Source organism: Aptenodytes patagonicus, chromosome W (genome assembly GCF_965638725.1).
Source record: "Aptenodytes patagonicus chromosome W, bAptPat1.pri.cur, whole genome shotgun sequence".
NCBI classification, from domain to species: Eukaryota; Metazoa; Chordata; class Aves; order Sphenisciformes; family Spheniscidae; genus Aptenodytes; species Aptenodytes patagonicus.
The window spans coordinates 47694117-47716778 of NC_134981.1; the positions used below are offsets into that span (position 1 = coordinate 47694117).

Sequence of the window (22662 nt, forward strand, 5' to 3'; positions counted from 1 at the left end):
CAGACTTGTCATCCATACTACCATATGCAGTTACTGGCCTCAGCACTAGTTTCTGTTTTCTTCTGTTTTACTTCTGAATCTAGACTCCTGTGGGCTGATAGCCTCAGAAGCCTTCTTGGGAGCCACCTTTGTTATATTTCTTTTTAAAGCTTTCTTGGAGCACAGGCAAAGGATTCTGGAGAAGGGGAAATTGAAAGTAAGTGTGGGAGCAATATGCTTACCAACGCTGACTATGGAATCAGTGAGACTTAAAGTACACAGTCTTTAGTATGGCTTTTTTCTTTTTGTCTTTTCAGAACAGAACCAAAAATCTTCTGTGTACTTGCTCTTGTGGTTATATAGGACGGAAAGCTGATTTAGGGAGAGAAACTGAAAAGTCTCTGTTGCCTTGAGGAGAAGAAGCAGCAAGATTTATATGCTTTGAAAGGTATGTATTAGAAGATTTACTTGGTTAAAAGTCCAGTAGTCATCAATACTCATTTGCTCTTTCTCTCAAGAGCTGTCACTTCCTGCCATTCACTACAGAAATTTCCCCTAGCTTTCTGTTTTTAAGGGGAAAGCTAGCCTGTCCTTGTTCCCAAGATTCAGCCTTTGAAAATAATGTCCCCTTAATCATAAGACTGTATATCTAAAGAAATGATTCGTTTAGCTGTGCAACAGCAATTACAGTTGTTTTCAGTCTAACTATAAAGCAAGTTCTGTCCTGTTGTCTGTATTCAATGTCAACAAACTTGATTAGGCCCTTTATTCCATGATGGAGATACTGCAAAACAGAAAATACACCAAGAGTATACAATTCGAATAGGCTGAGTAGCAAATGCAGGAGTAAATATTATAATTTAGCTAGTCCCACTGTTTTTTGGTTTTGTGTTTTTTTCTTCTTCTTTTGATTTGTGTATTTTCATGTTCACAGATCTACTGTAGTTTTCTGCCACTGAATGCTAACGGTGGGGGAAAGCAAACTTCATCTGCTTGAGGAGATTCTATTGTAATGTATCCAGTGGCTGTTCCTGCACCAGGAGGTGAAGGAAATAATGGACAGCATGGGAAACTTCTTTTTGTTTGTTTGTTTTTGGAGCTGTATTGCTCTGCACTGGATTCCTGCTTTCAGTCTTTATTCTCCAGTGGTGCCCATCTGGACCCTTCAGTGACTGTAACAGGGTCCTTAAGGCTGCTGGGCCTGTGCTGGCTGTAACTGGACTGGTTTCTGTTTTATTGGCACGATCAAGGGCCAGGTTCTATATAAGCCATATACAATTACAAAATGAGCAGGTGTACAGCCTTGTTTTTTGTTGAAGGAGCTGTCAGTTTGCCCAGTTTCTCATCTTTGGATTCTTGTTTTTTAACTAGTAGAATGATAATTATCATCCTGGGCATTTGGGTTCCTGGCTGCAGCCCTGGCTGGTGCAGTGTACAGCTCAACCACACCGGCAGTTCTGATGTGGACCTCCAGAGCTGTGGATTCCTGTCGCTTCAAATCATGGGGCCTTTGATTGTGCTCACTGGGTCGTGTTTCTTCATGATATCTCATGTTAAAAAGAAACAAAACTTAAATCTCAACCAAGAATCTTGTGAAAGTTAAGAACATCCTCAGAGTCCTGAATCTCTTTCAAGTTACAGTAAGTGGGTAAATAATGTGTGAACTTTAAATTTGAGAGTTAGTTGTTTGGTTTTTTGTTGGTTTGTTTGTTGTGGTTTTTTTTTCCCCACTAATGATTTAGCTCTGAGTATTACTCATTTGGGCTCTAAACATGTTATTTCTGGTATGTCAAACCAGCCAAAACAGAAAAAAGTTGCTTTGTCTTGTATGTTTTCTGTATGGTCAGTTCAGTTACCTTTCTCTCAAGGAGAAAACCTCTCCTTTGGCATTAAAAAAAAAAAAAAAATCTGATTGTCTGGGCAAAAGAAGCCACATAATCTGGCAGAAATGAGTCCAATCCCACTTTTTTTCCCAGAGGATGTAGCTAACACTGCAAATCCCAAGGATATTCAAAATTCTCAAGACCTGTTGTAACTAGCCTGAAGGAGAAAGGGAAGGTGAAGGAGTGGGGGAAAGCGTCCCTGCTAATGTCCCACATTTACTCAGGTCTAATGACTTCTATAACTACCTTTAAGATTTATTTTAGCCTTCAGCTCTGACCCCTTAAACAGGAGAATCTGATTCATAAGCAGTGTACTGTATTTCCTTGAATAATGGCCACATCTTCCATCAGTCAGAGATGTAATTGCAAGATGCTTCTGTTAATTGCATAATATTTGAGTAAACGTGGGATATTAGCAGGGAATGCTCCCCTGCATATAGCACTGCTCTTAATACCCCATGAATACATTCATGTATAGATTATTCTGTTAACTTTCTAGGTCTCAGAAAGGATTAATGAGTCAAACATAGTATTGCAAGACCAGTCAGTCAGATGACAGTCAAGAAGTTCATTATGCACAACTCTCATCCTTCTGCCTGTCAAACCAATGTACAGACCTGTAACCTGGTGATCCTCAGAAAAGGTGAGGGTTTAAATGTCAGTTTTCCAGCGACCAGGATAAATCAAAGGGGCATAGAAAGGAATTCAGATTGTCTTTAAAGGCAAGAAAACAAAATTAGTGGATTCCTTTTATACTTCTGTCAGGAAGAATAAAACTGAAAGGCTGAAGGATGAGGCCTGGTTGGCATAGTAATGTTCTGGTGCAGTGGTGACTCAGCTAGATAACACCCCTGCCTCACTCAACATCTCTGATGCTCCCTGACCTGTCCCTGCACACAAGTTACAAAGGAAAAAAGTGCCAGGCAGCAGTGAATGTTTATATAAATTATGCAAGCTCAGTGACTGATATGAACTTTCATTTAACAAAAAAAAAAAAAAAAACAACCAAAAAAACCCCAAAAAAACCCAACCTCTTCAAGTACAAATTTGAAATTGGCAGATATGCTACATAGCACACTTAATAGTGAATTATGTATCAATAGCTTTGTGGTGTGCCTTCAGCTGTGAGTAATTTGGTAGGGAAACTGTCAAGGTACTCAAAATCAACGTGAATCGGTGATCAGAACCATTAATGACTTCAATACTTTTGTTATAGCACTGAAATAGATGTGGACAAACTTAAAAAACCCCTATTTTAGATATGTGAGGAAAAGTAAATACTTGCCTACCCTTAAAGTGAGCCAACAGTAACTGTGTGCTTTGCACTTCCAGTTTCTGAAGACAGCCAAGTGAAGAGGTTTGTGTCTCAGCTAGATGGAATGTCATCCCCCCCGTTGTATTTTCTAAATGAAATCTTCCATTTATGAATATGCTGCATCTTTATTTTGGGGTAATTTTGTTTTTGAACGTACCTCCAATGTACTTTTGCAGCCCAGAATATAACAGTTCTGTATGTGGGATCATTGCACTTTATCTTAAAAGGTAGACAAGTACAAATACTGTAATTCCAAAGACAGGAAATATTCTAGGATACAGTTAGAATAAACAGCGGTACTCAATTCTTCAGAGGTAGTAATTGGTGGTTTTTTCCTAGGTGATACTGTAATGGTATTCCCACCTCCACCACCTCCTTATTTTGCTGACCCTTTGTCACCAACTGTGACACGTTGTCTTATGTCAAGTGGTTTGCCTACAAGTGAAAACCTTCCACCATATCACTCTATCTTCAGCAATGGGTAAAACTGTTTTCTTGTCTGTCTTTAGAAATCTGAGATGTTTCTCAAGGTATCCAAAACCATATTCTTAAATAATCACTGTGAAATAACTTTCTCTCTCTATACTAGGCACTACAAAGTTTTCTAGTGCATCACTCGACTTTAACTGGCCTTAAAATATCCTAGTATAAAAGGGAAATCACAAACCACAGTGTCCTCCATGAGGGTTAAATTCTTACCAGTTTATTATGACTGAAAAGAACTTCTGAAGTGAAAAGAAGGCCTTAAATCAGTGGCCTTATTTAAATATTCTTAGATTAGATTTCTTCCACAGACTGTCCAAGAGAAGGTGCCCCTGACAGCAGTGCCCCAGTGGCATGATATCCACACTGCCAGATTTTAGGAAGCCTCTGTAGAACCAATGCAGCGAGCCCTTTGTGACACCTATCCACAGGTCCTGTGACACTGGGAGCACCACTTTAGAGTGTGTCCTGTTCTCCCTGTGACCCTTATTTCACTGCCTTGAGGAAGTGAGACCTGCCTTGCTGGTCTACCCTGTTCCTGCTGTGGCAGTGTGTTGAGATAAAAGGATACCTTGATACTGTAGAAGAAGAGCAGGAGGCTCCAGAGAGCTTAAAAGGGAGGTTGCAATGCTAACTTTATCTCAAGATGTTTTACCTTACCCATGCAGCCACTCTTCCATACAGCGAGTACAGTTGACTTGCCATATGCTGCCACCACCAAGCTCAGGGCAAGAGCTGCTGACTGATTGAAGAGTTGTCTGCATCACAAGAACTTGCAGGGTTATCTTCCCCCTGTGGGATACCAGCAGTGGGCTGCTAAATTGAGAGTAAAAGAGGTTACTGCAAGGGCCGTGTACCAGGAACCAGAACTAGATCTGGCCAGGAGCTAAATGCCACATGCCTAGAGCTCCCAACTTATTTTCAGGCCCTTAATGATCCAGAATTGAGTAGGCTTTACCTTTTGGAAGGTTCCATGTGAGCTTGTTTTTGGTCTGTGGGTCAGTAGGTTGTGTGGGACTCTTTCATAGAATCATAGAATCATTGAGGTTGGAAAAGACCTCTAAGATCATCGAGTCCAACCGTCAACCCAACACCACCATGCCCACTAAACCATGTCCCTAAGCGCCTCATCTACACGTCTTTTAAATACCTCCAGGGATGGGGACTCCACCACTTCCCTGGGCAGCCTGTTCCAATGTTTAACCACTCTTTCAGTAAAGAAATTTTTCCTTACATCCAATCTAAACCTCCCCTGCCGCAACTTGAGGCCATTTCCTCTCGTCCTATCGCTTGTTACTTCGGAGAAAAGACCAACACCCACCTCGCTACAACCTCCTTTCAGGTAGTTGTAGAGAGCGAAGAGGTCTCCCCTCAGCCTCCTTTTCTCCAGGCTAAACAAGCCCAGTTCCCTCAGCCGCTCCTCATAAGACTTGTTCTCCAGACCCCTCACCAGCCTCGTTGCCCTTCTCTGGACACGCTCCAGCACCTCAACGTCCTTCTTGTAGTGAGGGGCCCAAAACTGAACACAGTATTCGAGGTGCGGCCTCACCAGGGCCGAGTACAGGGGCACGATCACTTCCCTACTCCTGCTGGCCACACTATTTCTGATACAGGCCAGGATGCCATTGGCCTTCTTGGCCGCCTGGGCACACTGCCGGCTCATGTTCAGCCGGCTGTCGACCAACACCCCCAGGTCCTTCTCTGCTGGGCAGCTTTCCAGCCACTCTTCCCCAAGCCTGTAGCGCTGCATGAGGTTGTTGTGGCCGAAGTGCAGGACCCGGCACTTGGCCTTGTTGAACCTCATACAGTTGGCCTCGGCCCATCGATCCAGCCTGTCCAGGTCCCTCTACAGAGCCTTCCTACCCTCGAGCAGATCAACACTCCCGCCCAACTTGGTGTCGTCTGCAAACTTACTGAGGGTGCACTCAATCCCCTCATCCAGATCATCGATAAAGATATTAAACAAGACCGGCCCCAGTACTGAGCCCTGGGGAACACCGCTCGTGACCGGCCGCCAACTGGATGTAACTCCATTCACCACAACTCTCTGGGCCCGGCCGTCCAGCCGGTTTTTGACCCAGCGCAGAGTCCACCTGTCTAAGCCGTGAGCCGCCAGCTTCTCGAGGAGAATGCTGTGGGAGACAGTGTCAAAGGCCTTCCTGAAGTCCAGGTAGACCACATCCACAGCCTTTCCCTCATCCACTAGGCGGGTCACCTGGTCATAGAAGGAGATCAGGTTGGTCAAGCAGGACCTGCCTTTCATGAATCCGTGCTGGCTAGGCCGGATCCCCTGGTTGTCCCACTCATGCCTTGTGAGCGCCCTCAAGATGAGCCGCTCCATAATCTTCCCCGGCACCGAGGTCTAGGCTGACAGGCCTGTAGTTCCCCGGATCCTCCTTCCGGCCCTTCTTGTAGATGGGCGTCACATTGGCAAGCCTCCAGTCGTCCGGGACCTCCCCCGTTAACCAGGACTGCTGATAAATGATGGAGAGTGGCTTGGCGAGCACCTCCGCCAGCTCCCTCAGCACTCTTGGGTGGATCTCATCCGGCCCCATAGACTTGTGAGTGTCCAGGTGGCATAGCAGGTCATTGACTGCTTCCTCCTGGATTACGGGGGGTTCATCCTGCTCGCCGTCCCCGTCTTCCAGCTCGGGGGGCCGAGTACCCTGAGGATAACTGGTCTGCCTGTTAAAGACTGAGGCAAAGAAGGCATTGAGTACCTCAGCCTTTTCCTCATCCTCTTCATTAGGATGACTTTAGTCTACAAGACTATACCTGCAGCATCCTAAGCACCATCACTGCAGCAAGAGCCTCAGTCTGCCTGGCTGTGTCCAAATCATAGTAGTTGTTGGGCCATTGCTATAATAGCCTTCCACTATACTCCAGACTTCTCTGTTCATGTGAGGCAGCGCATTCCATGACCAGCTGTACCAGCTGCATGCCTGATGTCGGTGCTTCTTCAAAACTCTAGTACCTTCCCTTTGAAGCAAGCAAGCATGAACCTTCTTCCTGCCCAAAGACCTAAATGTCACAGGAGGAGGATACTTGTATTAGCAATGGTGCTTACTCGTTACCGCACTGTGTGCAGCCGTGTCTGTGGTTTCTTTTAGTCATCCTTTGAAGTATACCTGGTGGATTCTTGAGGCTCAGCCCCACTGTGAAAGGCACTCTGTTCTTCAGTCAATTGCCAATAACTCCTCATTCTCTCTTCTGTTGCCTAGTGCTCTCCTCCAAAAGTTTTTCCTCCATCTTTGTTGGAGATAGCAGATGCCTCCTTCTGTTGCTATTGCCACAAGCCAGACTATCCTTCTGCCTCTTCTCAAAATCACTGTTTATGTTTAAAAACAACACCTCTATATAAAAAAAAAAAAACCACAAACCCAAAAAAAACCCACCAAAACCCAACTGTCCTGGTTTCGGCAGGGATAGAGTTAATTTCCTTCCTAGTAGCTGGCACAGTGCTGTGTTTTGGATTTAGGATGAGAACAAAGTTGATAACACACCGATGTTTCAGTTGTTGCTAAGTAGTGCTTACACTAGCCAAGGACTTTTCAGCTTCCCATGCTCTACCGACTGAGAAGGCTGGAGGTGCACAAGAAGCTGGGAGGGGGCACAGCCAGGACAGCTGACCCAAACTGGCCAAAGGGACATTCCATACCATGTGACGTCATGCTCAGTACATAAACTGGGGGAAAGCTGGCCGGGGGGGCCGCTGCTCGGGGACTGGCTGGGCATCGGTCGGCGGGTGGTGAGCAATTGCACTGTGCATCACTTGCTTTGTGTAGTATTATTATTATCATTTTATTTCAATTATTAAACTGTTTTTATCTCAACCCACGAGTTTTTCTCACTTGTGCTCTTCCAATTCTCTCCCCCATCCCACCGGGGTCGGGGGGAGAGTGAGCGAGCGGCTGTGTGGTGCTCAGTTGCCGACTGAGGTTAAACCATGACAGTCCTTTTTGGCGCCCAATGTGGGGCACGAAGGGTTTGAGATAATAACAGATTAACTGGAGTGTATTAAGGAACTTATATCTGTTAATAGTTGTGGGTCACAATGTTGGTTTCTCTCTTCTCGATATTGATTTGTCTAATCTGCATCGTGCTCTTTTTCCTGCTGTACATGTTAAAGATTGGTGTTGGGTTTTGCAGTTTGCTGTGGTCTGCAGTGATTAGCGATGTCTCGCTTGTGAGGTTTGTTTTTAGAACATTGACCTTGACGTTAGTGTGGTATGTAAGTTTCGCAATGAAGCCGTTACTGTACCACGGAGACCATTTCATGGAGACAACTAGCAATAACAGTGACTTTTCTGAGAGTTTTTTTACGGAGGAAATACAGAATGGCAGGGTCACTACCTTCTTCTATGATGTTTCCTCCTTCGTTACAGTAACTATTCAGTATTTTGAACAGCCTTGGGTAGTTAAGATACTTCTATTAATACTTCTTGGGAATATTGTTTCGGTTTTGTCTAAAGTTGGTAAGCAATTTAAGAATATCATCCAGAGATCTGCCCCAAGGGTGAATAATTATGAGTGCAGGGTGTGTGGGACAAGATGGGCAAGTACCTAGGCCAATGGGCACCCCCAGTGTTTTGGAACTTCACCCCTGAGCAAGTGCGGAATCCTGAAAAGTTAGTAGAATATTTGGACAAAGTATGCTGTCACCCTAGCAACTCCAGAGAGATGCAGATCATTGCAACGTGCTGGGGCCTGGCCCATGCCTACCGAGCCCTGTTCAACACCATTCAGTGCCCTCAAAGGGAAGGGAAGGTCTCTGGCTCTGACAGTAAAACGACACGCCCTGCGGCCACTCAGACCCGGGCAACACGCCCTGTGGCTGAACCAAAGAACCAGCCTGTGCCGGTATCAGTCGCCCCTGTACACAAGAAGAAATCTTGGAAGCGGAAGTCGGCTCGTTTAGTAAGGGAGGAAGAAGCTTCTTCTGAAAGGGAACCGGAGGAAGAACTGTACGACTACCCTGGAGAAGGGCCATCACGAGAACGGGAGGAGGAGAGCCGGCCGCTGACCGGGGAGGAGGAAGAGGAAGAACTCATAAACGAGGCAGTGACCACCCGATCTCTATCCCTGAGTGAGCTGCGAGATATACAAAAAGATTTCAGCCGTCGTCCAGGCGAGCATATTGTCACCTGGCTGCTCCGATGCTGGGATAATGGGGCCAGTAGCCTGGAATTAGAGGGTAGGGAAGCCAAGCAGCTGGGATCCCTTTCTAGGGAAGGGGGCATTGACAAAGTAATTGGAAAAGGGACACGAGTCCTCAGCCTTTGGAGGCGACTCTTGTCAAGCGTGAAGGAAAGGTATCCCTTTAAGGAAGATGTCATATGTCGCCCGAGCAAATGGACCACCATGGAGAAGGGTATCCAGTTTCTGAGAGAATTAGCTGTGCTGGAGGTGATTTATGGTGACCTGAACAATGAACAACTATCCAAAGATCCAGACGAAGTCAAGTGCACGCGACCCATGTGGCGGAAGTTTATAAGGAGCTCACCATCGTCATACGCCAATTCATTGGCAGTGATGACCTGGAAAGATGGAGAGGGACAAACGGTGGATGAATTGGCTAGTCAACTCTGGCAATATGAGGAAAGTCTCTCTTCCTCCCTCGTCTCGGCTGTGGAGAAACTGTCCTGGGAGATCCAGCAACTCAGAGAGGATAGGTCCTACTCCTCACCTGTACGGACCAGTATCTCGGCTATTAGGAGTCAGCGTTCTTTTGCTCAAGAGAGAGAATATAAAGGGTACACACCACGGGGCACCCTATGGTTTTATCTGCGTGACCACGGAGAGGACATGAGGAAGTGGGATGGGAAACCTACTGCAGCCCTAGGGGCACGGGTACGTGAGTTGCAAGGGAAAACAATCACAGAAAGAGGTTCTTCCAGGAAAATTGCTGCTCCAGTTTCCAGCGGGCAGTTCCCCAGAGAGAGTAGAAGGGCTGATCTTACTCTTGATCTTAATGAAGAAACTTCTGACTCGTACGTACAAGAAATGAGAAATGAGTACTGTGATGAGGACTAGAGGGGCCCTGCCTCCAGCCAGGGGGAGGAAAGGGACAACCGGGTTTACTGGACTGTGTGGATTCGGTGGCCTGGCACATCAGACCCACAGGAGTATAAGGCTCTAGTAGACACCAGTGCACAGTGTACCCTAATGCCATCAAGCTATATAGGGGCAGAACCCATCTGTATTTCTGGGGTGACGGGGGGATCCCAACAGCTAACTGTATTGGAAGCCGAAGTGAGTCTAACTGGGAATGGGTGGCAGAAGCACCCCATTGTGACTGGCCCAGAGGCTCCGTGCATCCTTGGCATAGACTACCTCAGGAGAGGGTATTTCAAGGACCCAAAAGGGTACCGGTGGGCTTTTGGTATAGCTGCCTTGGAGATGGAGGAAATTAAACAGCTGTCCACCTTGCCTGGTCTCTCGGAGGACCCCTCTGTTGTGGGGTTGCTGAAGGTCGAAGACGAACAGGTGCCAATCGCCACCACCACGGTGCACTGGCGGCAGTATCGCACCAGCTGAGACTCCCTGATTCCCATCCATGAGCTGATTCGTCGACTGGAGAGCCAAGGAGTGATCAGCAAGACTCGCTCACCCTTTAACAGTCCCATATGGCCAGTGCGGAAGTCTGATGGAGAGTGGAGACTAACAGTAGACTATCGTGGCCTAAATGAAGTCACAACGCCGCTGAGTGCTGCTGTGCCAGACATGCTAGAACTTCAATACGAACTGGAGTCAAAGGCAGCCAAGTGGTATGCCACAGTTGATATTGCTAATGCGTTTTTCTCAATCCCTTTGGCAGCGGAGTGCAGGCCACAATTTGCTTTCACTTGGAGGGGCATCCAGTACACCTGGAACCGACTGCCCCAGGGGTGGAAACACAGCCCCACCATTTGCCATGGAGTGATCCAGATGCGCTGGAACAGGGTGAGGCTCCAGAACACCTGCAATACATTGATGACATCATCGTGTGGGGCAACACAGCAGGAGAAGTTTTTGAAAAAGGGAAGGAAATAGTCCAAATCCTGCTGAAGGCCGGTTTTGCCATAAAACAAAGTAAGGTCAAGGGACCTGCACAGGAGATCCAGTTTTTAGGAATAAAATGGCAAGATGGACGTCGTCAGATCCCAATGGATGTGATCAACAAAATAACAGCCATGTCTCCACCAACTAGCAGAAAGGAAACACAAGCTTTCTTAGGCGTCGTGGGTTTTTGGAGAATGCACATTCCAAATTACAGTCTGATTGTAAACCCTCTCTATCAAGTGACCCGGAAGAAGAACGATTTCAAATGGGGCCCTGAGCAACGACAAGCCTTTGAACAAATTAAAGAGGAGATAGTTCATGCAGTAGCCCTGGGGCCAGTCCGGGCAGGACAAGATGTAAAAAATGTGCTCTACACCGCAGCCGGGGAGAATGGCCCTACCTGGAGCCTCTGGCAGAAAGCACCAGGGGAGACTCGAGGTCGACCCCTAGGGTTTTGGAGTCGGGGATACAGAGGATCCGAGGCCCGCTATACTCCAACTGAAAAAGAGATATTAGCAGCATATGAAGGGGTTCGAGTTGCTTCAGAAGTGATCGGCACTGAAGCACAGCTCCTGGCACCCCGACTGCCGGTGCTGGGCTGGATGTTCAAAGGGAGGGTCCCCCGTACCCATCATGCAACTGATGCTACATGGAGTAAGTGGGTCGCACCGATCACACAACGGGCTCGAATAGGAAACCCCAGTCGCCCAGGAATCCTGGAAGTGATCATGGATTGGCCAGAGGGCAAAGATTTTGGAATATCGCCAGAGGAGGAGGTGACGCGTGCTGAGGAGGCCCCAATGTATAATGAACTACCAGAAAATGAGAAGCAATATGCCCTGTTCGCTGATGGGTCCTGTCGTCTTGTGGGAAAGCATCGGAGGTGGAAAGCTGCTGTGTAGAGTCCTATATGACAAGTCGCAGAAACTGCTGCAGGAGAAGGTGAATCGAGCCAATTTGCAGAAGTAAAGGCCATCCAGCTGGCTTTAGACATTGCTGACCGAGAAAAGTGGCCAGTGCTCTCTCTCTGTACTGACTCATGGATGGTGGCAAATGCCCCGTGGGGGTGGTTGCAGCAATGGAAGCAGAGCAACTGGCAGCGCAGAGGCAAACCCATCTGGGCTGCCGCATTGTGGCAAGATATTGCTGCCCGGGTGGAGAACCTGGTTGTAAAAGTCCGTCACGTAGATGCTCACGTACCCAAGAGTCGGGCCACTGAAGAACATCAAAACAACCAGCAGGTGGATCAGGCTGCTAAGATTGAAGTGGCTCAGGGGGATCTGGACTGGCAACATAAGGGTGAGTTATTTCTAGCTCGGTGGGCCCATGACACCTCAGGTCACCAAGGAAGAGATGCAACATACAGGTGGGCTCGTGATCGAGGGGTGGACTTGACCATGGACACTATTGCGCAGGTTGTCCATGAATGCGAAACATGCGCTGCAATCAAGCAAGCCAAGCGGTTAAAGCCTCTCTGGTATGGAGGGCGGTGGCTGAAATATAACTATGGGGAGGCCTGGCAGATCGATTATATCACACTCCCACAAACCCGCCAAGGCAAGCGCCGTGTGCTTACAATAGCGGAAGCAACCCCCGGATGGCTGGAAACATATCCCGTGCCCCATGCCACCGCCCGGAACACTATCCTGGGCCTTGAGAAGCAAGTCCTATGGCGACATGGCACCCCAGAAAGAATTGAGTCAGACAACGGGACTCATTTCCGAAACAACCTCATAGACACCTGGGCCAAAGAGCACGGCATTGAGTGGGTGTATCACATCCCCTGTCATGCACCAGCTTCTGGGAAAATTGAACGATACAATGGACTGTTAAAGACTACACTGAGAGCAATGGGTGGCGGGACGTTCAAACATTGGGATACGCATTTAGCAAAGGCCACCTGGTTAGTCAACACGAGGGGATCTGCCAATCGAGCAGGCCCTGCCCAGTCAGAACTTTTACGTACTGTAGATGGGAATAAAGTCCCTGTAGTGCACATAAAAAATATGCTGGGGAAAACAGTTTGGGTTATTCCTGCCTCGGGCAAAGGCAAACCCATCCGTGGGATTGCTTTTGCTCGAGGACCTGGGTGTACTTGGTGGATAATACGGAAGGATGGGGCAGTCCGATGTGTACCTCAAGGGGATTTGATTTTGGGTGAGAATAGCCAATGATCTGAATTATGTGATGTTAAGTACTAATTATAGTTATAATAGTTATACTAATAATACACAGATATACTAACCATACTAATAATATTATATGCCGTACTAATGTTATTACAATAAGAATCACCCAGACTAATGAAGAATAACTTCAGTGAAACCAAGCAAAGCACAGTGATGATGGTACCAGAACTGACTTCAACATGAAACAATCCAACACCACATACCATCTCCATTTTTCCTGCCCTGAAAGATTATTATGACAGATGGAGCCCGAAGTCATGGACTAAATGAACTCACCGAACATTGTAGAGGGATGGCCCACAGACGAAGGGAATGATATCTGTGTGTCTGTGTGTGTGGAGAGAGAGAGAGAGAGAGAGAGAGAGAGAAAGGGGGGTGGTGATTAATGAAAATGTACTGGAAAATATGAGACTTGAGCATGACGCAGATGGTATAGAATAAGGGGTGGATATTGTCCTGGTTTCGGCAGGGATAGAGTTAATTTCCTTCCTAGTAGCTGGTACAGTGCTGTGTTTTAGATTTAGGATGAGAACAAAGTTGAACAAACGCACCGATGTTTTACTTGTTGCTAAGTAGTGCTTACACTGGCCAAGGACTTTTCAGCTTCCCATGGTCTACCGACTGAGGAAGGCTGGAGGTGCACAAGGAGCTGGGAGGGGGCACAGCCAAACTGGCCAAAGGGACATTCCATACCATGTGACGTCATGCTCAGTACATAAACTGGGGAAAGCTGGCCGGGGGGGCAGCTGCTCAGGGACTGGCTGGGCATCGGTCGGCAGGTGGTGAGCAATTGCACTGTGCATCACTTGCTTTGTGTATTATTATTATTATATTATTATTATCATTTTATTTCAATTATTAAACTGTTTTTTATCTCAACCTACGAGTTTTTTCTCACTTGTGCTCTTCCAATTCTCTCCCCCATCCCACCAGGGGTGGGGGGAGTGAGCGAGCGGCTGCGTGGTGCTTAGTTGCTGACTGAGGTTAAACCACGATACCAACCAAACACCACCACACCCCAACCCCCCCCCCCAAAACAAAATAAGTAAATAAAGTCACCCACACCCACTACTCTCTTTCTTGCTACTAGTGCAACACTCTCCTAGTGTGTTGCTACATGCTCTACAATGGGGCTGGCTCCCAAACAAAAAATGATCATGTACATATCATCTAGGGAAGAAGACTTTTTGGTTCCTACTGACTAAGGTCCAGCTTGAGGTTGATGACTTCTGCTGAGGGATGCAATGCTTAATAAATCCTAACTGTATGCATATTTCATTCAGTCTGCAAAAAAGCTAGTTCCTCAGACTTCCTGTGGGCTCTCCCTGCTGGTGCTTATACCAGGTGGCCCCTCCTTTTTTCACCTGTTCTACAAAATCCCCTGCATCTGGATCAACTGCCTCAACCCAGGAACATCCAGTTCTGATGCTCAGAACTTTGTGTGTGACCCCATTAACTCAATCATCATTGATCGCCTGTCTGGACTTCTCTGTTCTATGAGCATATGTACCCAAAGAGGCAGTTTGCAGCCCAGCTTTTGGGGGTAATTTCTAGTGGGTTAGAAGTGGAGTGGACAAAACACATTGACGTTGGATGCAGAAACCCTGGACCTCCTGCTTTGGTGTTCTGTGGCTGGGGGTGCTTCAGCTATCACCTTTTCCTGCTCCCCAGGGTCCTCACAGACCCTGTGAGCTGCGATACCGCCTCTGGGTGTCTCACTCGATCATACTCTCCCATGGCTCAGCACTTGGTAGCAGCCATGGCATCTTGACTGCTGCAAATTGGTTCCCTAGCCCTTTCTTGGAGGAGAAGCAGTGGCCTCGTTCCTCCTAACATCGTGCCATGGTTGAAGATCCCAAAGCTGAAAGGGAATACCCATTTCATATATGGGTGATTACTAGGCAAATGTGACTTGCCTCTTCAGTCCATTGCTCCAAGTGCTGTGGTGGAGACTGTGCTGGAGGAGAGAGCTTGTAGGAAGCTGAGTCATGGTCTGATCCCAGAAGTGGTTCCTTTTTTCCTGCAGTCTCTTACATAGTGCCTCAGCATTTGTTTTGTACACACACACTCCCCACCCCCAGTAACAACGCTGAAGATGAGGTGACTATGCTCTGTATTCCTGCTCCTCACACAGTATTGGTGGGGGTACAGATGTACACACAAATGCATGAGTCACCTCTGGGAGCAAGTCATGAGGAACAAGGGGTTCTTCCCTTTCCTTGGGAAGCAGCTGAAGCAATATGCTGAGGGCCAGCTCCAGGGTGAGAAGAGCAGGGTACCAGAATTGTGCACGTGCAACTTATTGGGATCCAGTTGTGATGGTCAGAGGAAGGCAGTGAATACTTGGCTGCTCTCCTTGACTGTCACTGTGAACTTAGCAGTCTGTTCGTGTCCAGTTGCTTCTGTTTCTCTGGCTCTGAGCAAGAATGCTACTCCTTATGTCTGTCATGGGTTGCTGGAAAGCTTAATAAAAATTTCAAGTCACCTTTCGTTTTTCTCAAACAGCTAAGGATTGTGATTTTAGCAATGCAATTCTAAGTCTAGTAACTGTCTTTCATAAGAGAAGGGGAGAATATGGATGTGATAGACTACAAAAATGAAGATACATTAGGAGCAAATGAGATACATTAGGAGCAAAGGATCGGAAGAAGATTTAATAAGACTGTGAGATAGCACTGCCAGAAGCAGCTAATACCCATAAGCCAGGCTGTGACTGGTGATGTGAAAGGTTAGAAGGGAACTTGCCCTTCCCCTCTGAAGTAATAGAATTTTCATTTGAGTCATAATGTAGCCCATAGTATGAATGCTTATGCAAGTTCTTTGCTTCAGGGATTTTCAGGGAGTGTGTGCATACATGTATGTTTGTGTAAGTCAACTGGAATTTCACTCATTATAGATAAATGATTTATTCTAATATGTAGGTTTGTGTTTTACAGAGCACAGCTTGCACATGATGAAAGAACAGTTGCTGTTAGAGATTATGAAACCATATATACAATTTCTGGAAGCAGCTCACCTTCAGATATTTTACTAATGCTATATCTCTCCTCTGAATCACCTCCAAAATATGAAGGAAAAGCATCAATAACAAATAATGAATATTCTCCATCTTCTTCTTCATCCATTTCCTTAGCCACATCTGACACCAGCTCATAGAGGACTGACAGCTAGATTTCATTTTTAAATGAAATTGTACACTCAGATTTACAATTTTTTAATTTATTTACATTTTGTAATAAAAACAGTAATGTTGGCTGTGTCTAATTTTTCATCAAAAAGCATAAATGACGAATTTGGGTTTCAAGAAATATTAGATAATGCTGGGCTTCTGAGCAAATAGTTTGAAGGGATTCAGTTCACTGCAAGAACATTAAATGTTCATCTTGTTCTGTTACAGCTTCAGTTTCTATTCTTAGTTGTTTATATAATGGAGGCGCTAAGTAGAGACCAACTTTTTTGTTTATTTTAATTAAATCTGTTTGGAGCTTCAAAAAAGAAATAATTAGGAAGTGGTTTTATTTCTATTTTTGTATGACTTGTGGAAAATACTTGTTTGCAAAGTTATTGACTTTATATGTACTCTGAGAGCATCATGAACAGGGGTCTTTAAGATGGGGAGCAAATATGTCATGGAGAACTTAAATGGTTACTTTTTGGTCTGCCTGGTAACAAATACTCCACAGCTTAATTTAGACCCTCTCTGGTCCTTATGTAAGTATAATCCCCATGAAAATCAGTTTTAGCCAGCAGTTAAGAGCTCTAAGGCAATGCTGAGGATAGTTAATAGTGGTAATGACTGATTTCAGGTGGATTATACTACTATTATATATCATCATTCATGGTTTATACAAGCAGTACTTATTCTGTGAGAGCGAGCTCCACTTAACAACAGTGTTTTCCAGGAGCAGACATTATTTATCAGCGAATGCAAGAGAGGCTATTTCATGGAAACACATACAACAGATGTTTTTAACTGACACAGCACTTCCCAGACCTTTCAGAAATACAGCCCTCTTAGCTCCTCTGTCTCTGTGCAGCCCCCTAAATTAGCAGTAGCTGCCTTCCTTCAGGATGGAGTGACAACAGGTTCTAGTTCCATTTTGTGAATGTTTGCACCCATTCCTGAATTGATGGATTTGCTTGTAGTAGATAAGGATAATTAGCAAGAACTGAGTTGCTGCTGACCTTTGCCGCTTTGCAACTTGCTCTGAACCCTGTTGCAACCTCACAGTTTGAGAAAAACAGACCTGATTCAGTGCCCAGAAACAGAAGTTGGCAGAGCTACTGTTTGGGCTTGGTACAGCATGGTGAACTTACCAGCATTAAAACATCCTGCAAGAGCGATCTCTGTCTTGTTCAACTGAGTCTCTGAACGCCTACATGCTCTGGGACCTCAACTACAGCAGGACTTGTCTTCTGCCATGCTGAATTTCAGGGAACCTGACTGTAACAGAATGCTAAGCTTTGAATTAAGCACTCAAGTTCCCTCCTGTGCCTAGGCAAAGGTGATTGCCTTGTGTTACCTTTCTATGAACATGCATCTCACCAGCAGAGTTCTTTAGAGAGATGTTCAGGAGCTCCTGCGTTTGATCATTTATTTCCACCTCTGTGTTGTTCCCTCAGTTGTGCTAGGACAGTTCTTTGTGCAGCCACATGAAAACAAACCAGCCACTGAGGGAGGTATATTTAGCCAGCAATATTGCTGAGGGGCTTATTCATGCAAAGTAATAAGCAAACAGCACAGAGAGGGATTTAGTATGTGGGAGCTGATTAAACTGGCATGACTCATCCATGGGAAATGTCTATATGATGAAAGGGGATCCACAAAAGCCAGCAGGCTTTTTTCCCCTCAAGTTTTTTTAACTAGTGAGTTTTTAAAGATGCTGTTCCTTGAATGCCTTCTGCAATCCAAGCTATAGTTTACCATCTTTTTTTTTTTAAAGCTTGTGTTTCTAACCTGATTTTTAACAGTGATGCCCACTGTCCTGCATGACTCATGCATACAAAGCCTTGCACATGTTGAAGGATCTGCCATGCTATTATATAGTGAGTACAGAAGCTGAGGTATTTTACCTTAAAGATCCCATGCAAACAAAGACCCATGTTGGCTTTATTCTGTTGTTCGAATTGCAAATGAACACTCATTTGCTGAAAAGGTTAAAAATCAAAGAGCACTTAATATAAACAGAAATAAATCTTTAAATATGCCACCATCTTTTTTTTCTTTAAAAAAAACAACAAAATGGTTGCATCTGATTGCTAACTGTAAAGGTATTAACTTTTTGTGCTGTCTGCAATTTGCTCAATCAGTTGTTCCCAAGATGTACCCAAGAGACCAGACAAATCGAATAAAATATGTTGACTCTGAGCTGAGTCCTCAGAAACTGAAACATGATCTTCCTATTTTTCTTCAAGGTTATTGTGTTTTGATCTTCTACTGCAGAGTCTCCAGTGTGGATCACTATTTCTAAAAAAGCAGTCTTCATGGAAAGCATGCTTAGAAAGCTGTCAGCCTGACTCTTTGGAGTCAGCTGAATGCACCTGAATTTACTGGGAGGGGTAGGTGTTACTTACCTCTGAAAACGAGGATTGAAAACAGAATTTCTCTCTGTATCATTTTGAGAAGATGCTTAGGAAATAGATCAACGTACAGCTGTGTTAGCATCTTCTATTTTTGAATTGGAGAATCATTCCTTTAAAACCCAGTGGATGTGCTAGGTGCATCTCCATAACCTGCTCAACACTGAGAGAGCTAACATAGCCAGAGCAACAGTATTTGCTTACTGTGTTGTCAAAATCTATTTCAGCAAGGTCAGAAAATGTGAATAAGAGGCTGGCAGATCTGCCTCCACCACTGAAGGCTACCACTGGGTGAACAGCATTAGTAGGAGGAATTTTTTATGTGGGGAGTAGGGGTGAAATGTCTGTATTAGGAAGCAACACCTTGTAAAACTATAAAAGTAGCTTAAAATAATACTGAATAGCATTTTTATTGAGGAAGTGACATACTTTACTATCACACTAATGGCACTATAACCCCCTTTCTGCATTAAGGTTAGCTTAAGTGCTTGAAATACAAATGCTAGGGAGCAAATCAAGTCAGTTACTGATTCATACTTACTTAAACCGGCAAAGTGGGAGGTAAGGACTGCTTATCCTCTGTAAGTGAAGTTAAGGTCTCTCTTCCTTGCTGCCTGTGCTGACATCGCTTTGCTTCTAACTGCAACACTACAGTCCTTTGGATATGAGAAGGATTCGCGAAAATATAAATGGATGCCTTTTGTCTAGGAGAAGTCTTTCTTCCTGCATCACCAGCAGCTAGAAAATTTGAAATCTAACTCATCTGAAAAACTGAAATTGCACAGATCTCTGCAATAATGTTACATTTTTAGGATAGCTGAACTTGCTGGATTGCATCCACCCCATCCTTGTCCTTTGTGGTTGGTAATGCTGTATCCCTCTATCCCTTTTCCATCCTAGCTCTTCAGAGTCGTGGCTTGTGGGGCATTTCTGTGTCCAGGCAGACATTTCTGCCAATTCCTCCATGTTTTTGCAGTGAACGTGTCAGCCTTCATCTAGGTCTGTGCTCCTTCCTCTATCACACATGCATGTATCTGGATAATTAGGTATGGAAATACCCTCAATTTGGTGTGCCTGCTGACAAGACAACATTCCCTGCGAACATATAAAACCACCTTGCAGTTAGATGCAGTTGTGGGCAGCTGTCTGAAACCTGCTCCTCTCAGCATATTTATGCTTTGAGGCTGGCATTGCATTAGTACAAGGCCCCAGGGTGCGAGGCTCACTCGTGGTTGTTCTTTAGGTATTGGTCTAACACACGTAATTCATATTTTTCACTAAAGATGCCAAGTACAGTTGCCTTTCTCTAGGAAAAAGTGTCTCTTAGTCAAATCATTGGCTCCTTAATCTCCCTACAATTGAATATCTCATTATGGAACGATATTTTGTACCTACTCTTTTAAAAGTTGATCAGTGTGCAGTACCATGGCATAATTTACTTTTATTTTATACGACATCTTTTGAATGTTCTATGACTAAGACTATTAGTCTGACTATATTACAGTGTCCTGGTTTCGGCAGGGATAGAGTTAATTTCCTTCCTAGTAGCTGGTACAGTGCTGTGTTTTGGATTTAGGAGGAGAACAAAGTTGATAACACACCGATGTTTCAGTTGTTGCTAGGTAGTGCTTACACTAGCCAAGGACTTTTCAGCTTCCCATGCTCTACCGACTGAGGAAGGCTGGAGGTGCACAAGAAGCTGGGAGGGGGCACAGCCAGGACAGCTGACCCAAACTGGCCAAAGGGACGTTCCATACCATGTGACGTCATGCTCAGTACATAAACTGGGGAAAGCTGGCCGGGGGGGCCGCTGCTCGGGGACTGGCTGGGCCTCGGTCGGCAGGTGGTGAGCAATTGCACTGTGCATCACTTGCTTTGTGTATTATTATTATTACATTATTATTATTATTTTATTTCAATTATTAAACTGTCTTTATCTCAACCCATGGGTTTTCTCACTTGTGCTCTTCTAATTCTCTCCCCCATCCCACCGGGTGGGGGGAGTGAGCAAGCGGCTGTGTGGTGCTCAGTTGCCAACTGAGGTTAAACCACGACATACAGGCATGTAAGAAAATAAAACCTTACTATGATGGGCTGATAATGTGAAAAACTATGTAAAAATTAATAGCAGAAGGAGAGGAGAAAAGAAGGATTAAGTGAAGACCTGTCAGTGTTTACTAGGATGACTCTTAAAACAGGTTAGAGAATTGAGGAGGTGCAGAGCACTACAGAAAACCTGCTTCCAGCAGCAAGTGCTGCAGGGGAAGTCTGCATTGGTGATAGAAAATTATGTAGAGGAACAGAAAGCAAAGCAGTGCTTGGGTTCAGGGGTAAGGTCCCTGAAGCAGACTGGAACAAAACTGTAGTGAGATCTGAAAACAGCACCCATTCTGAAAAAGGATCCTGAAATGAACCTAGGAGTCACTTGAAGATAATGGGGCTGTAGTCTCCCATTTTTCTGTATGACAAAACTGATAGTACCATTCTGCATTACACTGTACTGTTAACTAAATCAGAAAGATTTTAGAAACTTTACTGACCAATTCCTTAGGTTTCATAAAACTGTTTTAATTTGTTTAGCAGTTATTCCAGGTAAAAGAGATGCATTTAGTAAATCAGCATCTTTAAGTGAGTTCCCAGAACATCCACTTACTTGGCAAAGGAAAGTATTTGCCTTAAAAAATCAATGTGATCCAGTAATCTCTTAAGACCTTGACAGCTGCCTGAATGCAGCATTGCCACTGTCTGGGGAAATAATGGGAGAAATGTGGAGAGGCTTAGAGTAAATTATATCTTACAGACAAAGAGGGGGCAGTTTACAGGGAAAGGTGTAATTTTAATTTAGATCCTACTGCACCAAACAGTAAGTGTTTTCCATCCCATTTTCAAAGTTCAAGTGACAAGTGGTCTTGGAAGAAACCACCTGTACTCTCCAGCTCTACTGTGCACTTGCTCAACAGATCATAAGCCATGTCCTAGGCCAGAGGCAAAGAATGTCAGCCATGGGATGATGCAACACCCGACTTGGAAAACTCTGACTCCAGCCAACATCTAAGGGCCATTGCGTAGGACTGAGGAAGTGCTCCAGCACAATCCTGTTGCAAATAGCGTTTGCAGAGTTCTTGAATGAATGAGAGTAGGAAGGTGACACTACATCTGTATATACCATTAGTTAGACAGCTATTATGATATAATACTGCTTTAAAAAGGATGTTGGAAAGCCTGGAAGATTCAGCAAACAGGGACAAGAATGATTCATGGTATGGAAAAACCTGACCTGCAGAGAGCAGTAACAGAAGTTCATTCCATTGAGTTTACCAAATATAAGGTTAAAGGTGACTTAGGTTTTGGCTATAATTGCCAATACAAGAACAGCTTATCTAATATTTCAGCACTTCCTAATTTAGTTGTAGTCATATGAAACCATTACATTGCAAGCCCTAACACTTTGCTCAAGTGGTGCACAGAGTCCTGACTAGACTTGGTGCTGGGGGAAGGGCTGATCTTGAGTATATTTGCTGGAAAATTTGTTGGCACCCTCGGTAATAGAAGAGCCATAATACTGACTTTGGAAACTTCCCAGACATGTTTTTTAAAGGAGTCCAGCACTAATATTCCTCAAGGTCTATCTGCTGACAGATGAGAAAGACACATCTGCAATTGCATTGAGTATCAGTTCTGAAGGCATTGAATTCAGTGGGCGGCCCCTTTCAGAACTGAGCTGTTGTCTCACTGTGTGATATGAATGCACAATAGACTAAAGGCACTTTTACCAGTTTTGAAGAAGCAGTCTGAAAGAAGGTGAGTCTTCTAGCTCTAGTGCTATTTTTATTTTATAAATTTCGGGATAAGCTTGCTTCCCCAGAGCTGTTGGTAGCAGGAAATAGCATTATACATTCTACCACCTGAGGAGTAATCTCTGTACTGCGTGTACTCCCCTGCCATGTTAATCAAAACAGATCGAGTAGTTGAAGATTTTTCCCCCTTAAGGAATTACACAAAGACATTCTACCAGAATCCTCCAACAGCAATTACTTTAGTCTGAAACTGTTAGGAAACAGAAAATCTCAACATTCAATTAATCTTTCTGTTTAATATATGGGATATGGATAAGCAATCCTGGTGTATCCTTGCTTAGGGCACGATCCTGCTGAAGTCTGTGCTATTTACTTCAGTGGGAGAAGGAAGATAC

At 44.9% G+C, this 22662-nt stretch overlaps 1 pseudogene; it reads left to right on the top strand.

Moving 5' to 3' along the window:
* The first annotated feature begins 991 nt into the window (after positions 1-991).
* On the top strand, positions 992-16046 carry LOC143171937 (transmembrane protein 171-like; annotated as a pseudogene).
* Positions 16047-22662: the final 6616 nt, after the last annotated feature.